At 42.1% G+C, this 22390-nt stretch overlaps 1 protein-coding gene across 4 annotated transcripts in view; it reads left to right on the forward strand.

Annotated features, from left to right (window-relative positions):
- DOCK8 (dedicator of cytokinesis 8) overlaps positions 1-22390 on the forward strand; it is a 414444-nt gene that overhangs the window by 10536 nt on the left and 381518 nt on the right. The window contains exon 1 of one of the 4 annotated variants that reach the window (XM_033924998.1): positions 1554-1572. The exons of the other annotated variants lie outside the window; for them this stretch is intronic. The gene's annotated coding sequence lies outside the window, so the exon portion shown is untranslated. Of the gene's footprint in view, positions 1-1553; positions 1573-22390 lie in introns of those variants that run through there. 4 annotated transcript variants of the gene reach the window in all.

Here is a 22390-nt window from a genome sequence, read left to right on the forward strand (position 1 = left end):
GGGGGAAGTGCGTTTGAATGCCTCTGATCAGCTGTTCCCCGCCTCCCAACCCCTTAGTGTCAGATCCAGAGGAAATTACTCAAATTGGAAGTTCTGCTGCGGCGCACGTGTGATTGGCACTTGAAACATGTGCGAGTCAGAGGCTCTTCCATTGGCATTTATTTATATTCTGTAAATCCTATAATTCTATGCGGATTACAAATTATTCAGGTACTCAAAGCATTTTTCTCTATCTGTCCGGGGAAGGGGGCTCATACCTAATGCCTGGGGGATTAAGTGACTTCAAAAAACTCAAATACCCTTAGTGCAGTGGTCTCAAACTCAAACCCTTTGCAGGGCCACATTTTGGATTTGTAGGTACTTGGAGAGCCTCAGAAAAAAATAGTTAATGTCTTATTAACCAAATGACAATTTTGCATGAGGTAAAACTCTTTATAGTTTATAAATCTTTCCTTTTGGCTAAGTCTTAATAATACAGTAATATTGTAATTTATAGCTAAAGAGACATATGATCAAGAAACGGTTTTATTTTACTTTTGTAATTATGATAAACATACCGAGGTCCTCCAAATAGTACCTGACGGGCCGCATGTGGCCCCCGGGCCATGAGTTTGAGACCACTGCCTTAGTGCAAATCCTGTTCTCAAAAAAAGAGATTTCACTTTTTACTCCAATAGCATAATTTGAAACCTCTCCCTAAGGCTCAGCAGCGCACTGTGGACTTAAAACTCAAAAAGTCACTACTATACTTTAGGAGTCTTGTAAAGGGGGAGAAAAAGCCTCAGACTGGTGCCTGCTGCTAATTTTATAAGCATTCAGGCAATGCCTCGGAGCACAGAGATTAAGTGCCCATCGCAGCCCAGGAAGCCTTGACGCAGATTAGTGAAATGCTGGCTGGCAATCATTGACTTTGGCTGAGCAGACTTGCCACAAGAACAGCAGTGTGTATCAGCAGGCACCACATGAGTTTGAGGCTTTTTCTCCTCCTTTACAAGATTCCTGAAGCATAGTAGTGGCTTTTTGAGTTTTAAGTCCACAGTGCGCTGCTGAGTCTTAGGGAGAGGTTTAAAATTATGCTATTGTAAAGGAGCAAAAAGTGAAATCTATTTTTTTTGAGAACAGGATTTGCACTAAGGGTATTTGAGTTTTTTGATTATTACAGTCCCTTTGTGTTTGTGAGTGTGGAGTGAGTTATTGGATTAAGTGACTTGCCCAGGGTCACAAGGAGCAGTGCGGGATTTGAACCCACAACCCCAGGGTGCTGGGGCTGTAGCTCTAATCACTATCCTGTTTTCCCCAAAGAGGTCAGAACGGGTTACAGATTAAACATATATAAAATATAGAATTAATGTCGCAGCATCTCCTGTTATATCCCTAGTCAAGCTCTGAAAGGTGGTATCGCTTATTTTGAAGCTTTACTTTTAGTTAGAAATATATACAGTGACAGCTCAATTCAAAATAGCCACCAGCCTGTTTGCTTTCTTGTCTCCAACAGCGCCTTGTGGCTATAATATCCGGATAACATCATGTCAACTGTTATTGCAAGAACAAGTTGGAAAACGAAAATTATAAGTAGAATAACTCTTTTTTTTTTAAAGTGGGGGAGGGGATAAGTAAAAGGGGAAAAAATAGCACACCTACTAGATTCTGAAATGTACTTCTAGAAGCTTTTCACAGCTACTAGAAATGTAGCTGTGAAAAGCCAAAGCCTAATGTAGCATAAAGTCTGTTCAAAGCTGGCTCGAGTTTTGAGTTCCTCCGAGTTTAACCGCAAAGTTAAATGTGCCAAAATTTTAATAGCGTCTTTTCCTTCAAAAGCTGCCGGTTCAGAGTAGTTTGCGCATTTTTTTGGTTTGAACGCAAGTTGACCATTATAGAGTTGAAACTATATCTGGAGCTGTAGTTCTTTCTTCAGCATTTTTTGTGTGTGTTGTAATAACACCGTGTGGTTTGGGAGCGTCGGCATTTGTAGGCAAAAACAGCAAGTGCAGAAAAAAAAGTCAGAAAAGCAACCTATCATTGCTGAGGGTGTAGTGTATTTACTTAACACAGAGCCATTTAGCTGCTAGCCATGCATGGGACATTCAGGGGTTTTGTTCTGAATTTCACCATCATTGTTCTTTGATTTAGGGTGGTCTTACAATGAGCACAAAATATTAGTAGTTCAGTAGTTTGTGTATGCATGTCCAGATATTTGTTCGATGGTTGGTATATCAAACTGTAAATAAACTTGTGTCCCTGTGTTCAGTTTGTCAATGTCGTTTGTTTCTATCTCGTAGGGCAATAAGCTTTTGTTTATTTCTCCATGAGTATAAATTTACATATATATATATACATAGCTTATATACTTAAAACCACATTTATAAAATCCTGTCGATATAAGAAATTCTTTGACAGAATGTTTTCATTCCAGGCCACTAAATTGAATACGTGGCTTGGAAAATTAATGATAGAGGCTTCTTCCTACTCTGATTTTAGAAAATTACTTAAGACACGGCTGTTTGACAGGTTTTCATCTTAATTGTGTTCCTATTTAACTTTTTAGGTTTCCCAACTGATGTGTTTTACATTCCTAGTAATTATTTGATTGTTAAATTTTGTTATTACTAGTTTTTTAGCCTGTTACATTAACAGGTGCTAGAATAGATGTGTAGACTTAGGTTTTTATTTTCTTTCTTTCTCTTTTTCTGTCTCTCCCCCCTGTCCAGCAGTACCCCTACCCTGCTCCCCCTGTCCAACAGTAGCCCTTTTTCCTTGCTTTTACCTCCCCCCTGTCCAAAAGTTCCCTTTCTCTGCTCCCCTTTTACCTTCCCCATTTCCATCTTGCGTTGGTGGGATTTTGGCTCCGGGGCAGCTGACTTGTGCATCGGGTGACGACGCACTCTGGCTCGGGGCCTCTGCTGGGCCGCGGAGAGCTGGTTGAGCTTGGTGTTCAAGGTTGTTGGGTAGTTCTTCTGGGCCGCAGGAGAAGTAGGTTGTGTCTGGGAACCGAAAGGATAGCGCCGTGGCTCACTTAGTCCCTTGCCGCCCCCCCTTCCCACGGTCCCCTCTGCTTGTTTAAATTTCTAGCGGCTCCTCTCACGATCGCCGCCTGTCCGGGATGGAGGACTACGCGAGGTGGAGAGCAGGGAGGCCATTGCTTTTCAATTTGTCTGATGGCCACTGACACAGCTAAGCGCGCATGTGCACTCCTGGCGGCCAGGGACCTACGGATCACGCAGGCATGAGTGCGCATGCGCGCTTAGTGTTTTATTATAGTAGATTCACACTGTATGTATTCATTTTTTGTTGTGAACCGCTTTGAACCTTTTTTTTGGTATAGCGGTATACAAAAATAAATTATTATTATTATTATTATTAATAATAAATATAAGAAATTTTGTAAATTATATAATCCTCTCTCTAAACCCAGAACTTCCTTCATAAGTTTAATAATGAAAGCATAGCCTGGAGATACACACCCTCTTTTACAAACGCATAGCACTGGTTTTAGCGCCAGCATTAGCGGTAACTGCTCTAGGATCAGAGCAGTTACTGCCGCTAAAAGCCTCCCTATGCGTTCGTAAAAGAGGGGGGGGGGGAGACAGTGAGTACATCTACTAAGAATGCTGAGCTTCTGGATACTTTTTTTTTTTTTTTAATAATCTTTATTCATTTTAAAACACTTTCAATAAGTGGAAACAACATAGATTATACATTTAACACTTTAGACATCACTTACATTTTTACAAGATTCATACAGATCATTACCCTCCCACCACCCATCCTAATCTTTATCATTAAAGTAATTATAAATTTTTTAAAAAATTATTTATTCATTTTATCTCTATCAAGTGTATAAATAGTTGACATATAGAATTGTATACATCACTTGAATTTCTTATCGTTTTAACATTAATACGTAAGATTTAATCCCTTCCCTCCCACCCCTCCCATACTATATAATATATAAGTATTCCCTCTCATACAATCAAATATATCATATAAGTATTCTTATCTAATGAATTAAATATTTAATCGAATTCAGAAGGCCCCCCCCCCATTCTATCAGGGTTGATTATAGTTGCTTCATGCCTTTGGATACTTAGGGCCAGATTCTGTAAACAGCCATCTTCAAAAAACGACTCGCCGCTGGCGCCATTTAAAGAATCTTGGCTAATGACGCCTATCACCAAGCTTAGGTGTCTACATTTCAGATGCCTAAGTTCTTTTTGGGAATCGTGCCTAAGTTCAACTTTGACCTTACCACCCCTACTTTGACATTAGGCACCATTAGATGGCTTGCTGTAGATGGCACTGACCGATGCCTACCTTGGTAGGTGCCTCCGTGCGCCTACTTTTTGTTAAACAACTTCTTAAGTGCTTTTTAACAGCGCGGTCAATTAACCATGCCAATTAAAACCCATTAAGTTAGGTGACGTTAGGGTGTGAATTGTAAATTCTGATGTTTTGTCTCTCTCGCACTGTTTCAAGTATTATGTACGTGGATATATTGTGAACCGCCTGGGACATAGATGGCATAGAAAATTTAAAAATAAATAAAATAAATACTGCTGCCTAACTTACAACATGGGCCAGATTCTGTATCTTTTTGGCAATACCGGTACTTAGGGGGTCCTTTTACTAAGGCGTGCTAGCCGTTTTAGCGCATGCTAAACGCTAAAGCGTTCATTATAGTCTATGGACGCGTTGGTGTTTAGCACGTGCTGAAAGGATTAGCACGCCTTAGTAAAAAGATCCCCTAGTGACAATTTTTGGCCTATAACCTTCTTGTAGAAATAGCCCCAAATTTAAAGATAACTTGTGCTAGGTAGGTGTAGAATATTTTTCATATGCTGCAAAGATTTTCTCAGCTAAATTAAAGCAAGTTTTTAGTTCTTAAAAAAAAAAAAAGAAAAAATCCTTGCATTTATTTTCTTTGGTAACTATTAGTGCTGGATGAAGGCTTCAGGTAGACTAAGGGCTCCTTTTACAAAGGTGCGCTAGGGTTTTAAACGCGCGGAATAGCTCGCGCTAGACTCTACGTTCTAGAAGCATAGCATGTTTTCCTTAATTGGTCCCCCACCTTGCTTAATTACATTGTAACTTCTTTCCCGTCCTTCCTTTTGTTCCCAGTTTGTACAGTTATTGTCTAGTCTTGTCAGTTTTTAACTATTTTTGTGTAACTTTATTAATATGTAAATCGCCTTGAATATTGAAAAGGCGATTAAACAAATAAATATTAAACTTGAAACTTGAAACTTGAAACATGCGGTAATTTCCTGCGTGCGCTAAAAATGCAAGCACACCTTAGTAAAAGGAGCCCTAAGAAGTTCACATGAGGTAGCAATGTGCCAATAGGTACTCTCACCTCTGCAATGAAAACTTTTAGCACAATACATAAGCCACTAGGAGGAGCCAAGGCAAATTCTGGCTGGTTATTAGTGGCTAATAGTTGACCAATCCCAGGAATTATTTGTATGAAATAAATACATATTTTATAGTTTGCTTTCCAGTGGGATGAAGTTCTACCCAGAAAGCCAAGTTGCTCATTTACTTACCTTTAGAGGGATTTCGTAATCAAGAAGGACTGGTTCTGCAACAGGTCAGATAGCAATGTTTACTCAAATGATGCGTCTGTTGATACAACTCAAATAGCATGTTTTGATGGCCAAGGCATCATGTTCATCTCATAATTTCTACAGTGATGCATCCTAATCAAAACAAGGACCCCAGTTCGTTTACAAAAGTTGGATAGCTCTAAGTCAAATAGTCATTGTGATCTCGAAGCAGGGACTTTTAGATCATTTATTGTTCTATTGTCCATTTATTTTGGCTTTATCAATATGGGGCCAAATAAATTGTTTGTTGGAAAATCCAGTGGCATTGTCCTACGATATTGTGTTATTTGGCATGCCAATGAGGGCTAAAAGCCAAATATCATCTAAGAACAACAGGCTCCTGCTTATTATGACAGGGGTTGCCATACAACAAATTTCGAGCAATTGGAAAAATTGGAAGAGGCTTAACTATAGTTTTTGGTGGAATTCCTTGTGTCATATGTATAAAATGGAAAGAACATTAGCCACTTAGAAAGGGAAGTTCAAGAAATTTCAGGAGACTTGGGAGCCATTAACAAAATATTGTAATGTTTAAATATTATTTTTCCCTTTTAAAAATGCACATCCGGGAGGGGGGTTTGGTATGATGATGAATTTTGGTATATAGGTATGGGATTCATGATTGATATTTTAGGTGTTGGAAATTGTGATTGATTAGGGGGGAGGGGGGATAGATTCTGATATGGATATTAATATAATTTTAAGTGTGGTATTTGAGTATAAAATATTGTATTTACTGTTACACTTATTGTAAATTTTAAAAAGAATAAAGAATTGGGAAAAAAACAAGGACCCATAATGAGTGCAGGAAAGCATTCTTGAATGTCAAATTTCCAAACTGGCACAGATGTCAACAATGCTTCATGCACAAATGGAATGTAATTCTTATTTATTTATTTTAATTTGATAGTTGAAAACTGTGTTAATATTCTGTCGGCTAACTTTGTTGGGTGATATGATTATATTGCTACCATGGTCAAAGCTAGAGAATCAAAGCTGCTTTGTTTTGTTTTTTTTTTTTAAAAAAAGGAAACATCAGATTAGCAGATTAGATTTGTGTTCTGCCTAAGCCAGGGGTGTCCAATGTCGGTCCTCGAGGGCCGCAGTCCAGTTGGGTTTTCAGGATTTCCCCAATGAATATGAATGAGATCTATTTGCATGCACTGCTTTCAATGCATATTCATTGGGGAAATCCTGAAAACCCGACTGGACTGCGGCCCTCGAGGACCGACATTGGACACCCCTGGCCTAAGCCAAAATCCTAAAAATGAAAGCTCATGGCCCCACTGTGACTGATTATGCGTATGTTAATGTCCTGACTGCGATGTGGAGGAGTGATTAGAATGGCAGTGGCATGTTGTTGTGAAATCATGCTCACTTGGTCTTAAAGTTGTTTACATGGTTATATCCCAAAATGTTATAAAATATTTGCAGTCCCCTTCTGGGTGATTTTATTAAGTGCTGGAATGTCTGACATCTTTCTCCCATCTTTACTTTGTATGTGCAATGGTTTTGGTGAGGCGCTGAGTGCAAAACCTGGATTTAACTATCACACTGTGGTCTATCTGGCACTGGGAGCCCCAGCCCCATCGTTAGGCAAGATTACCCAGTCACTTAGATCAGCACGTTCTCGGGTGTAGAAAAGAACAAAGGACATAAAAACAATAAATCCTGACAACTACACAGACGAGTTGGAGCTGCCACTTCACGTTTTTACCTGCAGAAAGGGTGATCAGTTTTTCAAATAGCTCATTTACCTAGATAAAGAACTTCTAGAACGTGCCCTCATTTTTTTGTATATGTGTAGGGCCATGCCAAGGGCTGTGTGGGTGGTGTAGTACAGTGTTTTTCAACCTTTTTACACCTATGGACCGGCAGAAATAAAAGAATTATTCTGTGGACCGGCATCAGTCCGTGGACAGAAGAACACTGGGCAAAGTCGTGGGCCAGACCCCGCCCATCTCTATCAATATACATCCCAGACCCCGCCCCCATAATAGTACTAATTGCACCTTGCACGTTCCGTGCCTTATCTGGAAGCCTTCCCTCTGACGTTGCAACGTCAGAGAGAAGGCTTCCGTTCAGGCGCAGGATGCCCATAGGAGCCACTGCCCGTGGCTTTGTGCACTGAATCAGTTAAGAAGAGGGAGCTGGCTCGAAGATAACGCCACATCGATCGCACCGTGGACCGGCGGTTGAAGAACACTGTTTTGGGCCTGAAGCACATGCTGGCCCTGTGGACTGGCAGGAAATTTCTGTGGACTGGCACCAGTCCATGGACCAGTGGTTGAAGAACACTGGTGTAGTAGACCACGGTGGAAGGATAAAAGGGGTGCAGAAATCAGTCCCCACCCATTCTCTCTTCTGTAGTGGCTGTGGGGCAGTAGGTGAGGTTGAAATGCTAAGAGTATGTCGCATGGCATGGTTTTGGACACATGCACCTTACTATTTCAAAGCATGATGTCTGGGGGAGTGTGTATGTGCAAATTAGGAGCCTGAAAGTTCATTAGTTGGTGGGGGAGGGGGTAAGGCTGAAGGTTCACCAGTACCTTTGCAGTGGTCTCCTAGTAACGGTGGTGGAGACAAAGACTGTGTCTGAATTCAAGAAAGCGTAGGATCTCTTAAGGAGAAGAGGAGATAGAGGATGTGCAGACTGGATGGGCCATTTGGCTTTTATCTGCCATCACGTTTCTATGTCTAGGAGAACACTTTGCAACTATGGACATCTCTCGGTAGTGATATCTACTAGTGCTGCCTGATTCAGGGAAAAAGTTTTGATTCAATTTTTCTGCCCAATTGAGTGGTTTGTTTGGAGTTGTGTTGGTTTTTGTTTTTACATCCTGCCGGATTTATTTTGTAGCCTCTTCACCCACCCCACCCCTTTTGCCCTCTCCTACCCACACTGGCGCTGTGGTGTAAACAAATAAAAAAGACTTTTCCTCTCTTTGTTAGATCCTAGCTCATATTCACTGTCTAACACTAGCTCTGACAGGATACACATTTCAAATCTGACATATTGTAATCAGAAAATAAAATTTCTACCTTTTGTTGTCTGGTCATTATTCAAATCATATTGGTCCCAGGCTCTGGTTTCTGTTTGTCTTCTGTTAACTCGCTTGCCCATTTGATGTTTCCTTCTTTCTCTGTGCTCACCAACCATCTTCCATCTATCTTCTGTTTCCCTTCCCTCCCCTGGAGGTCTGGCATCTTTCCTTTTTTGTTTTGTCTCCATCCCCGCAGTCCAGCATTTCTCTAATGACTACACCCCCCATCCAGTATTTCTATTCTCCTTCCCTCCGCACCATCCCTTGGGTTCAACTTTTTTTCCCTCCCTTCATTCCATGGTCCACCATCTCTATCTCTCTCCTCTGTTTTAAGACCCATTATTTCTTCCCCTTCCCCCCCTTCAGTCCAGCATATGCCCCTCTCTTGGTCCCCTCCCTCCATGTACTTTTAATAGCTACAACCAGGGGGGCCCCTGAAGCCTGGCAAATTTCCCCCCTTCTCTCCACTGTTGTCCGGCTTCCCCCTGGCCTCCCAGTCTCACTTTCAAAGCTAATTACAGCCTACAGAGGATTGTCAGTGATGTAGCGAGTCTAGCAGGCTGCTGTTGGCCTCCGTTGCTTGATCCCTTTGCTTTTGTCCTGCCCTCCTCTGACATCATGTCTTGTTTTGGGATGGACCATGGCAGAAGGAATGTGCAGCAGAGGCTGATGGAAGCCTGCTAGAATCGCTACATCACTGGAGATCCTCTGTAGGCTGTACTTAGTTTTGAAAGTGAGGCCAGGGGGAAGCTGTACAACAGTGGGGAGAAGGGGAAAACAAGCCGGCCTTCGGGGAACCCCTAAAGCTGCAGAGCCGAGGGTACCCACAGCGCTGGCCCCTATGCAACACTTCTCTACAGATACCCCCCCCCCACACACACCGTGAGCTCTGACATCGGGCCTCCTAAAGCAGGAGCAGCAGCAGAGCCAGCAAGAGGCAGCGCTTGGGACAGGCTTTTCGCTGCCTGAGCTTTTCGCTGCCTGCTCATGCTTTAGGAGGCCTGAAGGTATGTGGGGAGGAGGGTTGGTCGGTGAATCAGCCCAATTTCTTTTTTTAAGGAAACAAATTGATTCACTGATGTGAATCAATTCGAATTGGCAACTTGAGCAGCAGTAATGTCGACGAGCGTTGAACACTTCTTCATGGTTTGATGGGAGTGAGTGTGTGCATCCTTGGTGGAGAGTCATTGCTGTGGCTACAAAGAGATGTTGGGGCTCTAAAGCAGAGCTGCTCAACCCAGTCCTTGGCGCACAACAAGTCCCATTGGGTTATCAAGATGTCCACCATGAATATTCCTGAGAGATTGGCATCCATTTCCTCCTGGGTATGCAAATCTATCTCATGTACATTCATGGTGGATATCCAGAAATCCTGATGGGAACTTGGTGTGCCCCGAAGGCTAGTTTGAGAAGGCCTGCTCTAAAAGGAGTATATTATCCAGTTCTAGTCACTGCGGATCGAGGCACTGATCCACCTCTTGCTGTTGTCTTGACAGTGCGTGAGAATGAAGTCACCTGTGATTGAGCTGGAAGCCCTGCACATGGATAGGTTAATAACCTTTCAAAACTATATGATGGATTATGTTTGATTCCCATGTTGCACATTGCCTTGCAGAAGTACCCAGATGCAATTTGTGGATCCGGCCTATAGCTCCTTGGATTGGCCAAAAGAGAAGATGCTGCAGAGCAGGGGTCTCAAAGTCCCTCCTTGAGGGCCGCAATCCAGTCGGTTTTTCAGGATTTCCCCAATGAATATGCATGAGATCTATGTGCATGCACTGCTTTCAATGCATATTTATTGGGGAAATCCTGAAAACCCGACTGGATTACAGCCCTCAAGGAGGGACTTTGAGATCCCTGCTGTAGAGGTAACACCTATATCAGTGTATCACAAACTGTGTGTCTCCTAAGATTTCAGGTGTTCTGCAGTACTCTGGGGGAAAAAGAGAGATGCCAGTGCCAGCTGACTGTCTACAGCAGGGGTGTCAAACCTTTTGGCTTCCCTGGGCCACATTGGCCAAAAACATTTTTCTGGGACCGCACAAACGCTGCAGCAAGACAGAGGAGGGAGCCGGCAAGACGGTAAACACCTGGGAGCAGCAGAGGAAAACACTGCATTGCCCTCTACTGGGGCCGCACAAAATACTTCATGGGGCCGCAGGTTGGACAGCCCTGGTCTACAAGCAGTGATTCCCAACCCTGTCCTGGAGGAACACCAGGCCAATCGGGTTTTCAGGCTAGCCCTAATGAATATGCATGAGAGAGATTTGCATATGATGGAAGTGATAGGCATGCAAATTTGCTTCATGCATATTCATTAGGGCTAGCCTGAAAACCCAATTGGCCTGGTGTTCCTCCAGGAAAGGGTTGGGAACCACGGTCTACAGGATGTGGCTCTTGTGAAGAGATGCACATCCTGTAAGCAATCTCCCAACACCGACACCTCTTCTCTGCCAGCCCTTCTCTCCTCTTGGTGCAAGGCCTGTTTGAAGGGCCTTTGCGCATACGCTGATGTCAGCGCACTTCCGGGTGTCTCAAGCCACGGACACTAGGTTTAGTGTGCCCCGGTTTGAAAAAGTTTGCGAGACACTGTCTTATTGGTAGGATTTAGGGTCCATGCTTACAGGGCTCTGGAATGAATCTTGGTATGTGATCCTTACTGAGGACTTGCTGCAATGACTGGATCAAGAGTTCTTAACCCAGTCCTAAGCATACACCCATCCAGTCAGGTTTTCAGGATCTCCACAATGAATATGCATGAGAAAGACTTGCATAGAATGGAGGAAGTGCTTGCAGATTCTCATGCATATTTATTGGGGAAATCCTGACTTGGTTGTGGTCCTCGAGAACCAAAGACACACCTTGCCAGTTAGGTTTTCATGATATCTATTTGCACGCACTGCCTCCATTGTGTGCAAATAAAATTCATGTATATTCATTGAGGTAATAATGAACGCTTGACTGGGCTGTGGTTGCCCATCCCTGATTTATAAAATAAAATCCACCTTTGTTCCAAGGAATTTAATTTATACTCAATGTTTCCACCCTCCCACCCTACTAATACGCAATCTATTACCCTCAATCTAGAGCTGTAGTAAAGGGGCCTGCTCTACTCGGTTAACAATACGAGATTTATGCTCATTAAGACGTATTTTAATCTGTCTGCTAGATCTACCAATATATACCATTTCATAGGGACATTTGATCAAATAAATAATATTGCTACTTCTACAAGCGGATGAAAATCTCGCCTTGTATATTCTTTGTTTTTGGATCCTGCAATGATGATCCTGACATAGTCTGAGGACACAATTGACAGCGTCCACACAGTTCATGTGAATAAACATGCCGATCATCAACATTAACTTGATCAATATTTATGAATATAATACATGTATGATATTTTTGATTAAAATATTTATGAAAAGGGGGGGTGGGGGAGGGAGATAATTTATGCATTTAAGATGATAATAGAAATAATTTCAAGTGTTGTGTATGATTCAATTGATGTAATATTGTGTACTTGATATAAGATGAAAAAATGAATAAAGAATTGGAAAAAAAAAACAACAAAACTTGATCACCCCTATTTACTGTCAGAATTTCTCCCAAGGTATGACCCCTTTTGTAAGACAATTCAACTCGCAATAAACAGTATTTAAAACAATTTTTTAAAATCATCTTTTAGGTCTACACACTCTCTCCCTCTTCCCTACCCCTTTAGCACTGCTCCACTTGCTCTTTCAGACATTTCTCATCCTGTTCGTACACTCCCTCTTCCACTTACCTCTCCACACTCGCCCACATCTTTTCTCCTGCTCATTCAGCCCCCATTCTTTTTCTACCCCACACTTTCCCCTAACGGGTAATACAATCACGTGACCTCTTTGCTTAGAAAATTCCCATCTTGCGTCTGATCACTTACAAACTACTAACTTTTAAAACCAAACTTTCAATTCTCTGGCTTTCATAGATAAACTTATCATTCCTTACTTCTCTTCTAGATCTTTATGATCTACCTCACAAAACCTTCTGGCAATCCCCTCTGTGTGAGAAATTTTTTACGACACCACTCTGAAATCAATCTTCTCTGTCATGGCCCCGACACTCTGGAACGCAATGCCCAATGAACTCAGACACGAGTCATCCCTGACATCATTCAAATCCAATCTTAAAACATTCCTATTTCACGACGCCTTCGATACGGATTAACTCCTACCTACCAAATGATACAAACTAGAAGTGTCCCGCCTCCTTTTGAGTTTACTGTCCCCCTAACCTTTTCCTCTTAAATTTTATTGTAACTTCTCCCACTTCCCCACTTGTCTCCTGTACGTCTAGTCCAGGGGTCTCAAAGTCCCTCCTTGATTGCCGCAATCCAGTCGGGTTTTCAGGATTTCCCCCAATGAATATGCATGAGATCTATGGGCATGCACTGCTTTCAATGCATGTTCATTGCGGAAATCCTGAAAACCCGACTGGATTGCGGCCCTCGAGGAGGGACTTTGAGATCCCTGGAGTCTGTCTTCTCCCTACTCAATATTTTAAGATTAAGTTTTTCTTTTGCTTTAACTTTAACCCCGGTTGGGGGTGGTCTTATATAGGGGCCAGGTGGGCTACTTGAGGAGGGGAGGGCTAGCACATGCGCAAAGCTCTTTAGCTTTGCAGCTTTTAGACTGCCGAGTCGGCTCCGTCACGGGGACGTCACCTACTTGTGGGGCTGTAAGATCCCTGTCCAGGGAGAAGTTTATATTTTAAAGAGACTCACCTAAGCCCTGGAGCTATTATTTGTCTATAAAAAAAAAACTACAAGCAAATAGGATGCCTGCCAGAAATATAAGTTCTATTAAAAGCTGCTGCATTCAACACTTTTTTGTATTCTTTATGGTGCTAGTAGCCAAAATGGAGAGATGCCAGCTCTGCAACCGGAGAAGCAGGCATAATTCATGATATGGAGACAAGTTCAATGGGGAAAGCAAGGATTTGGGGCATTTCCAAATAGGGATGTGCATGATCAAAATAAAATTTGTTAGTCTTCATTTTAAATGAAGTTTTTATTACTTTTTTTTTTTCTATGCTTTCATGATTTTTTTTCACACATTCAGTATTTTTTGTTCACATACATGTAAGATGTCTTTTGCATATGCATATTGTTGTATATGTGCTAATGTGTGGCACATGCACGCACAGAAGAGCATAAGAGTTGCCATCCTGGGACAGACCAAAGACCCATCAAGCCCAGGATCATGTTTCCAACAGTGGCCAACCCAGTCCCAAGTTCCTAGATAGATCTCAAGTAGTAAAACAGATTTTTTGCTGCTTATCCTGGAGGAAAAGTCCGTAGTCTGCTGTTGAGACAGACATGGGACGGTAGCATGGAATGTTTCTACTATTAGCATGGAATGCTGCTACTATTTGGGTTTTTGCCAGGTACTTGTGACTTGGATTGGCCTCCGCAAATTCGGGATACTGGGCTAGATGGAACATTGATCTGACCCATTAAGGCTATTCTTATGTTCTTATGATTTCCTCAAGCCATCAATAATAGTCTATGAACTTCTCTTTTAGGAAATTATTCAAATCTTTTTTTTAAACCATGCTAAGCTACCTGCTTTCACTACATTCTCCAGCAGTGCATTCCAGAGTTAAATTATGCACAAACAATTTGCGCTTACAAAATTTTTTTAGATACACAAATAAACTGAATAAATGTTGATGAATGCATACCCTTACTATCAGTGAGATTCGGGGTTTGAGCGCTGAGGTCTAATGACTCCCCTGCCTGGAAAGTTCTATGCTTTTAATGGCCATGACCTCAGCCTAGGGAACTGCAGGCTCTCATCTTGTATTCACTTTACCTGGAGTCTCTCCACAGCAGAGTGATTCACAGAAAACACCAAAGGTTCTTGTCAAAGTTGATTTTGGCTTTTCACATCAATCATTAGTGCTTCCCACCTAATTCCACATGTTCTAGTCTCTCTGAATTGCAAAAAAAAAAAAAAAAATGCAGTGACTTACTGTAGGGAGAGAACTCAGCTACATCATAAATCAGCCTTTTTAAAAAATCCTACATGCACAATAAATTTGGAATTCCTGCTTCAAAGAGAACCTTATAAAAGTGGATAACAGATTTTGTCGTGCACTGCTACAGTCTCATAGAACTACAAAAAAATGTTGCATAGAGAAATCTCTGCAACACCTCTGCTCCCTAGTGGGTAAGGAGATTTGTAGCATTAAAACTACAGCTTTATTGAATAGCATATTTCACTATTCGGCCAAATATGAATAATGAAAAATATTATTCAGCTGACTATGAATAATAAGTATTGAGCTTTAACATAAATAATAAAAGAAGCAACTTGAAATCAGAGCTCAAGTGTTAATTTCAGTAGTATGTAGCACAGTAGAGCCCTGGATTATTCATATTCAGATTTGAATCACTGGCCAAATACATATAATATACTCAGGGCCAAATCGAACTGAATACAAATATTTGGTTCAGCTGTAATTACAACATGGTCATCTATTTATACATTCCCATCCCACTATTGTCTAGACCAGGGGTGGACAATTCCGGTCCTTGAGGGCTACAGGCAAGTCCAGTTTTCAGGATATCCACAATAAATATGCATGAGATAGATTTGCATCTCAAGGAGGCAGTGCATGCAAATCCATCTCGTACATATTTATTGTGGATATCCTGAAAACCTGACTTGCCTGTGGCTCTCGAGGACCAGAATTGCCTACCCCTGGTCTAGACCAGTGTTTCTTAAGTCGGTCCTGGAGTCCCCCCTTGCCAGTCAGGTTTTCAGGATATCCACAATGAATAGACATGAGATTGGGTTGCATACATTGCCTTTATTGTATGCAAATCTTTTCAATGCATATTCATTGTGGATATCCTGAAAACCTGACTGGCAAGGGGGGACTCCAGGACTGACTTGAGAAACACTGGTCTAGACAACATACACCACAGAAACAGTGCATTGATTTATTTGTTTAAAAAATTCATAACTCGCATATCTACAGTTCTGGGTGAGGAGAAAAGTTCTATCATGAAAATAACTAAAATTGATATCTCTATATATTGAACAAGTAGCCCCGGCCATCTGCATTCTACCTATGTTACCCTATAGTTCAAAATCCATTGCTTTTAGGGCAACCCTCAGGAAGGCCCTACGAGTGCAGCTGATCCCATCCTGCTTGCACAATGAAGAAAGTGCAGATGCTTCTCTTGAGCAAGTCATCTACGTTGAGAGTAGGATAAATATTTATTTATTTAATTCGTTTTCTATCCCATCCTCCCCAAAGAGCTCAGGATGGGTTGCAGGTTAATATATATAATATACAGTTGACAGGTTATAATTTGCAATAGTTACAGTACAAGTTTTTATCCTAACTCGACACATACTAGGGATCTAATACCAATATCCATAACATAAGTTTACAGGTTAAATTTGTCATAGTTATAGTGCAAGATTTTACAATATAAGTTTTTATCCTAACGCGACACATACTGAGGATCTTGTATCAATATACATTTCTTTGTCATCTATTGGTCGTGGGCAGGGAAGTTAGGTGAACAGGTATGTTTTTTATTGCTTTCCATAAGATGAGTCTTTCAAGGGATCTAATTTCTGGGGGCAGTTGTTTCCAGTGGGCTGGTATGAAGTGGGAGTAAGCGGTTTGCAGTTGACCATGACCAAGGGATCTGCGACTTTTTCTTCCTATAGGTTAGGCCATTCAGAAGATTTTTATTTATCAATGGCCTTAATTGTGCAAAATACTTACAACAACAGAAGGCATCAGAGGGAAGAAGGATTTATTTATGATTGACATTTCATAATAAACAATTTGAATATTCATTGAGAGGTATATATTGGTAGATATAATTGGTTCTCTCGATGTCCTGCATTCCGTAATTTGTAATTAAGGGCACAAAACCTCCCATCTTCATGGGGCATTAACACTTTAAACTACTGTATATGACTAGACTGAAGGGCTTAGCAAGGTGGCATTTTTTCTTTTCTTTTTTTTTGGGGGGGGGGCGAGGGGAGGAGCGGGTAGAGAAGGGCAATTTCCCCTAATGGGTTAGTTTTGTGCTTACTCTGAGAGGAGTGAACCTCATTCCTAAGCAAGGGTATGTGGAGTGTGATCTCAGTCTCTCAGCTTTACTGCTATTATTCACCACAGTACTTGCATTGTTACAAAAAGAGCTTCTTTCTGGAGTTCATAATATACCATGTTTCCCTGAAAATAAGATAGTGTCTTATATTAATTTTGAGTCCAAAAAATGCATTAGGGCTTATTTTGGGGGGATGTCATTTTTTTTCATGTACAACAATCGTCTCTCTCTTCCGACGGATCAAAAGGGACAGAAACGAGGGAGACAGAAAGGGGAAGGAAATATAAGTGTATGAACACAAATGCAAGGAGCCAAAGGAATAAAATGAGAGAATTGGAAGCTATGGCACAAAAAGATAGCCTAGACATCGGCATCACGGAAACATGGTGGAATGAGGTCAATGTCTGGGACACTGTGCTATTGGGATACAAGCTATACCGCAGAGACAGAATAGGACAAAAAGGTGGGGATATTGCCCTATACATAAAAGAGGGAATTGAGTCTACCAGGGAGAATACGCCGGAAATGAACAATAAGGTAGAGTCTCTATGGACCAAAATACCAGGAACAAATGGAACGAATACGAAGATCGGCACCTACTACCAACTTCCAGGGCAGTCCGAAGAGACTGATTGAGAAAAGACGGACGAGATTAAACACGAATGCAAGGGAGGCACCACAGTTATCTTGGATGACTTCCAATTATCCGGGGATAGATTGAACCTAGCCAACTCCAGGTGCAGTAGGGAGACCAAGTTCCTGGATGCTGTAGGCAATTGCTTCCTGGAACAACTTGTCAGGGAAAATACGAGAGGAAATGAAATTCTGGACTTAATTCTAAATGGAGTATGAGGACCGGCACGAGGTGTAGAAGGGACGCTGGGAAAGAATGATCGCAATATGATCCACTTCAACCTAGACACAGGAACAAAAAAATCAATCCAGAACGACTGTCACGGCACTGAACTTCCCGAAAGGGAACTACGAAGGGATGAGAGCCATGGTGAAGAAGAAGATTAGAAATGATAAGCACTGTAAATATTTAGAGCAACCATGGTCCCTTTTTAAGGACACAGTCACCGAGGCGCAAAATCTATATATACCGCATATCAACAAGGGTTCCAAGAGGAAATAATAATAATAACAGTTTATATACCACAGGACCGTGAAGTTCTATGCAGATTAAAAGATGGTACAACTTGAGTGGAATAAACAGAGTTAAGAGCTAGTGATTAACAGGTATTGATTAACAGTTATTTTGGAGTAAGAATTGTACAGGTCAGCTGCCTAAATTCTTCAGGAACAGATATATTTTTAGGCATTTCCTAAATTCCCCTTAAGTAGTAGGCGTAAGCAATTGATCTAGATCTTTACCCCATAATGCTACCTGATGTGAGAGAAGGTGTTGATGATGCCTTAAGTTTACATCCTCTAACTGGAGGGGAAACAAAGTTCTTCAAGTGTGAGCTTCTCTTATGTCTGTTGAATGAGAAAGAGAAAAGGTCAGTTATATATTTAGGGGCTAGACCGAATAGTGCCTTAAAGCAAAAACAACCGAACTTAAACTTCACACGTGCCTCCATCGGCAGCCAATGCAGTAGTGTTACATGATCGGACTTCTTCAGTCCGAAGATCAGTTTAATCGCTGCATTTTGCACCAGTTGTAATTGTCGCATATTCTTTTGGGCAATTGCCAAATAGGCAATATTACAGTAATCAAGTTGACTTAATATGAGGGATTGTACCAGAATTCTAAAAGCTGACATGTCAAAATATGCTCTTAATGGACTGAAGCTTCCATAGAGTGAAAAAACTCTTTTTGATTAAGGAGTCAACCTGGCCTTTCATGGTTAGGCTCTGATCCAATGTTACACCCAATATCTTCATAGTAGATTGAATAGGGTAACTAAATTTATTGATGCAGAGTGATGTTTTGGTGTCAAGTGGGCATGGGGAGGCTACAAAAAATGTTGTGTTTTTCTGAGTTGAGTCTCAGTCTGAATTCAGTCATCCACTGCTCCATCAGATTTAGTACTTCTGTTGCCTTGGGAGTAGCTTCCGAGAGAGAGAGTTAGCGAATGGGATGATGATCGTGAAGTCATCTGCGTAACTGAATAATTTTATCCCCAGCTGGATTAAAAAGAACAAGGAACCGGCGTGGCTCACTGTAGCAGTGAAGGAAGCGATCAGAGACAAGAATACTTCATTTAAGGAATGGAAAAGGACAAAAACAGATGAAAATTGGAAAAAGCACAAACATCATCAAAGCAAGTACCATAAGGCGGTGAGAGGGGCCAAAAGAGACTATGAGTACAAAATAGCCAAGGAGGCAAAAAATTTTAAGCCGTTCTTTTGATATATTAAGGGGAAACGACCCGCGAAGGAAGCATTGGGGCCGTTAGATGGCCATGGAATAAAGGAAGTACTAAAAGAGGACAAAGCCATCACCGACAAACTGAACACATTTTTTGCGTCTGTATTTACCGAAGAGGATATATCCAATATACCAGAAGCCAACATGTTTTACACAGGAAATGAAGACGGGAAACTGACAGGGTCGACGGTCAGCCTGGAAGAGGTATGTAGGCAGATTGATAGGTTTAAAAATGATAAATCCCCGGGCCCGGATGGCATCCACCCAAGGGTAATCAAGGAACTGAAAAGGGTTATAGCTGAACCGCTTCAACTAATAACCAATCTGTCGACCGAATTGGGAAAGATTCCAGAAGACTAGAAAGTGGCGAATGTTATGCTGATCTTCAAGAAAGGTTCGAGGGGAGATCGGGAAACTACAGACCAGTGAGTCTGACTTTGGTACCGGGAAAGATGGTAGAAGTGCTGATAAAGGACCACATTATTGATCACCTTGGCGGACACAATCTGATGAAGATCAGCTAGCACGGCTTCAGCAAAGGGAAGATCTTGGTTGACAAACTTACTGCACTTCTTAGATGGAGTAAACAGGCAGATAGACAAGGGTGACCCAGTCGACATCGTATATCTAGATTTTCAGAAGGCGTTCGACAAGGTCCCGCATGAACGTCTACTTCGAAAAATTGCGAGCCATGGAATCGAGGGTGATATACTCACGTGGTTTAAAAACTGGCTGGAGCATAGGAAACAGAGAGTGGGGGTAAATGGACAATATTCGTACTGGAAAAGCGTCACCAGTGGGGTGCCACAGGGCTCGGTGCTTAGACCCATGCTCTTCAACATCTTTATAAATGTCATGAGACTTTGTCCACAGCCTTTACCCTTGGTTCTCAACAACCGGTCCCGCTCACGTTTCATCACCGCCACTTGAAGGATGAATGCCCTTTGTTTGACCATTCAAAGCTACGAGATGCTTGGTCTGATGATCTTGCTGTTGATTTGCCTTCTGATATCCTCCTTCAGGCTGTCCGGCGACTGCCTGCTTTTCGTAAATACACTACCTTTTGGGAGCAACATTTTAAATTGATTTTTCGTTTATATATTTCTCCTAAAAGGGCTTATTTGGCTCACTTCCGTCCCCATGCAGCCTGTCTTCGTTGTCAGGCTCCGGAAGCCAGCTTAGGCCACATGTTCTGGACTTGTCCTCAGATACACCTTTTTTGGACTGCTATATTTGCTTTTGTGGAGTCTATTTGGCATGTTACTGTTCGCAGTTCCCCTTTGCTTTTATTTGGGACTGTTCCTCACTACTTTCCACGTTCCAAGGGAGTTGCAGCTTTCCTTAAGTGGTCTATCCTGATTGCCTTGAAATGCATCCTGCTGAAATGGCTTGAAGCTGAGGCTCCGGACTATTCCCTTTGGAGGAGCCGCATGATCTCTCTTTTGATGTGGGAGCGAAGGGATGTGACTGACTTGGCTTCTCGACAGGGTCGTCTTTTCCAGACCACTTGGGAACCTTTCTGGAATACTTTGACCCCTCTGGCTCGTAGCCGGATACTTAATTGATGCTTTGTTTGTACTTCCCTTTTGTGCCTTTTTGCATAGTTTGTTATTCAAATTCTTTGTTAATTTGTGTTTCGAAGGAGGACCCAGGGGTGGGTTTGGTGGGGAGGGGGGTTTGGGGGGGTGGTTCTTTTGGGGACTTTTCAAAACTTTTGAGCTGTTTTTGTATTTTGTGTTACTATGTTGTGCTTTTGATTGCTCAATAAAATATATTTGACCATAAATGATCTGGACATTGATCCGATGAGTGAGGTGATTAAATTTGCGGACGATACAAAGTTATTCAGAGTAGTGAGGACACAGAAAGATGTAAAGACCTATAATGAGACATAAACGCACTTGAGGAATGGGTCACGAAATGGCAAATGAGGTTCAACGTGGATAAGTGCAAAGTGATGTATGTCGGTAACAAAAATCATATGCACGAATACAGGATGACCAGTGCTGTACTCGGAGAGAGCCCGCAGGAAAGAGACTTGGGAGTGCTTGTAGACAAGTCAATAAAGCCGTCTGCACAATGCACGGCAGTGGCGAAAAGGGCAAACAGAATGCTAGGAATGATTAAGAAGGTGATCACAAACAGATCTGAGAAGGTTATCGTGCCGCTGTACTGGGCCATGGTGTGCCCCCACCTGGAATACTTCGTCCAACACTGGTCGCCGTACATGAAAAAGGACATAGAACTACTTGAAAGGGTCAAGAGAAGAGCGACTAAAATGGTTAAGGGACCGGAGAAGTTGCCGTACAATGAGAGGCTAGAATTTGCCTCTTCTCCCTTGAAAAGAGAAGACTGAGAGGGGACATGATCAAAATGTTCAAGATATTGAAGGGAATTGACTTAGTAGAAAAAGAGAGTTTGTTCACCCTCTCCAAGGTGAAGAGAACGAGAGGGCACTCTAAAGTTAAAAGGGGATAGATTCTGTACAAACGTAAGGAAGTTCTTTTTCACCCAGAGAGTGGTAGAAATCTGTAACTCTCTTCCAGAGGCTGTTACAAGGGAAAGCACCCTCCAGGGATTCAAGAAAGGGTTAGATAAGTTCCTGCTGAACCAGAACGTACTCAGGTAAGGCTATACTCAAATAGGACACTGGTCTTTGACCTAAGAGCTGCCGTGTAAGTAGACTGCTAGGCACGATGGACTACTGGTCTGACCCAGCAGTGGCAATTCTTTATGTTCCATCCCAATTTTTTGTCTTTACTTTCTCTCCCCCCCCTACCATGTGCAGCATCTTTCATAGAAACATAGAAGATGATGGCAGAAAAGGGCTACAGCCCATCAAGTCTGCCCACTCTGCTTACCCACCCCCTGTCTATGCCCTAATGACCCAATTTCCTTATCTTGACCCTCGTAGGGATCCCACATGGGTATCCCATTTATTCTTAAAGTCTGGCACGCTGTCTGCCTCGATCACCTGTACTGGAAGCTTGTTCCGATGATCAACCACTCTCTCTGTGAAGAAATACTTTCTGGTGTCGCCATGAAATTTTCTGCCCCTGTGTTTGAGCGGGTGCCCTCTTGTGGCCGAGGGTCCCTTGAGAAAGAAAATATCATCTTTCACTTCGACACGTCCCATGAGGTACTTAAATGTTTCGATCATGTCTCCCCTCTCCCTACGTTCCTCGAGAGTGTAGAGCTGCAATTTGTTCAGTCTCTCTTCGTACGAGAGACCCTTGAGCCCCGAGAT

This window comes from Geotrypetes seraphini, chromosome 1 (genome assembly GCF_902459505.1).
Source record: "Geotrypetes seraphini chromosome 1, aGeoSer1.1, whole genome shotgun sequence".
In the NCBI taxonomy this organism is placed as follows: Eukaryota; Metazoa; Chordata; class Amphibia; order Gymnophiona; family Dermophiidae; genus Geotrypetes; species Geotrypetes seraphini.